This window comes from Sinocyclocheilus grahami, unplaced genomic scaffold, assembly GCF_001515645.1.
Source record: "Sinocyclocheilus grahami isolate Dianchi unplaced genomic scaffold, SAMN03320097.WGS_v1.1 scaffold1353.1, whole genome shotgun sequence".
NCBI classification, from domain to species: domain Eukaryota; kingdom Metazoa; phylum Chordata; class Actinopteri; order Cypriniformes; family Cyprinidae; genus Sinocyclocheilus; species Sinocyclocheilus grahami.
In genome coordinates, this window is record NW_015506532.1 from 119344 (window position 1) to 121246 (window position 1903).

At 43.6% G+C, this 1903-nt stretch overlaps 2 protein-coding genes across 3 annotated transcripts in view; one reads left to right on the forward strand and one right to left on the reverse strand.

The window, feature by feature from the left end:
• Positions 1 to 1903, reverse strand: part of LOC107569517 (poly(ADP-ribose) glycohydrolase-like) — a 42227-nt gene that overhangs the window by 34024 nt on the left and 6300 nt on the right. The gene's annotated exons all lie outside the window — the stretch shown is intronic.
• Positions 1083 to 1903, forward strand: part of LOC107569516 (L-seryl-tRNA(Sec) kinase) — a 14205-nt gene continuing 13384 nt past the window's right edge. For both annotated transcript variants that reach the window (XM_016255619.1, XM_016255621.1), the window contains exon 1: positions 1083 to 1093. The gene's annotated coding sequence lies outside the window, so the exon portion shown is untranslated. The remainder of the gene's footprint in view (positions 1094 to 1903) is intronic.

The window sequence follows — 1903 nt, forward strand, 5'->3', positions numbered from 1 at the left end:
TGGCAGTGCTACATTTGCTACAAGTGGCAGTGCTACATTTGCTACAAGTGGCAGTGCTACATTTGCTACAACTGGCAGTGCTACATTTGCTACAATCATGGCGGGTGAGGGCGTTTTCATACGCGTTTGGCCAATCAATGTCTACTTACCAGATTAGTACCAGTTGTGCTGGTTAGACCCTGCTCTGGAGTAGGAGCTAATTTGGTTCTCGAAAAAGGCAGTACGGTACTAAAATCGCTCCCAGTTCCGGCGGTGCGAACACGCCGAAAAGTGGATAGTTCCACAATTAGTTCTGGTACTATGAAAAGGTTCCCGCGGTGCAAAAGGGCCTTTTGTAAACACTGGGTCGGTACTTCTGCAGCGATTTAGGACGATTTTGAAGATGAGGTGGGAGTTTTTAGACGTACCCTAACTGTATTGAACCGGAAAAAACAGGTTTGAGTTTAAAAAGTATATATTAACTTTTTTTTTTTTAGAAAATAACAGATGGTTTCGCTAGATAAGACCCTTCTTCCTCGGCTGGGGTCGTTCAGAGCTCTTTGAAGCTGCATTTAAACTGCATTTTGGCTGTTTAAACTCAGGGGGGAACCATAGAAGTCCATTATATGGAGAGGAATCCTGAAATGTTTTCCTCAAAAAACATAACTTCTTTAAGACTGAAGAAAGACATGAACATCTTGGATGACAAGGGGGTATTTTTTTTGTTCTTGGAAGTGAACTACTCCTTTAATAACAATGAATGGAATATATAGATAGATATATATATGGGTATGGTACAAGATTATCTTATTTAAATCAATGCAATAAACGAGATATGCCTAAAATGTGTGCTGTGATTGGATTACATTACTAACTATATTTTGTGTCATGTAATTTGTCATCAGTAACGGGTTAGTTAGTAAGTAATGTGCCCAGCTCTGTGTGCAAAGCTAGTTTTTAAGCAAGTCTTCAGACCTGTTTCCCTCCGCCGTTATTCTGCTGGATGCTGGAGGAAGCAGATGCTCCGGAGCCGCCGCTGCTTGAGCTTTTACTCGCGCAGCTGTTACACAAAATCTCCCCCTGGCTGCCTTTTTTCCACATGGAGGAAGAGTTGGTCTTGCAGACAGCGCAGCATGGTTTTAGACCGAGAGGCATGTTTGCTGAGCAGCAGCGGCAGCCTGCTAATGTTCACAATCGTTATTTCTGAATTAAACAGTCGTTTTTCCTGTAAGAGTGCAAGCCAAAACTACAATAAATGTCGATCTAAACAGACATCCTTCATTTTGAAAACAATGAATGATAAGTACCGGATGTTTCACCACGGGGGAAAAATCAACATCCGGGAGGAGAATTTGTAAATTTCATAATAAAGGTCCTGATTTCGCGATTCTTACTTTCAAAAGAAAAGTCTGGGGGAAAGTCTTCACTTGAGGGTGAGTGTGTGTGTGAGTGTGTGTGTGAGAGAGTGTAAGTATCTGTCTGTGTGTGTGTGTGTGAGTCTGTCTGTGTGTGTGTGTGTATGTGTGAGTGAGTGTATGTCTGCGTGAGTGTCTGTGTGTGTGTGTGTGTGTGTGTGTATGTCTGTGTGAGTGTGTGTGTGTATGTGTGTGTGTGAGTGTGTGTCTGTATGTCTGCATGTGTGTGTGTTTGTGTGTGTGTGTGTGTGAGTCTGTCTGTGTGTGTGAGTCTGTGTGTGAGTCTGTGTGTGTATGTGTGAGTGTCTGTCTGTGTGTATGTGTGAGTGAGTGTATGTCTGTGTGAGTGTCTGTGTGTGTGTGTGAGTGTGTGTGTGTGTGTGTGTGTGTGTGTGTGTGTGTGTGGGTGTGTGTGTGTGTGTGTGTGTGTGTGTGGGGGTGTGGGGGTTGTGTGTGTGTGTGGTGTGTGTGTGTGTGTGTGGTGTGGTTGTGTGTGGTGTGGTTGTGTG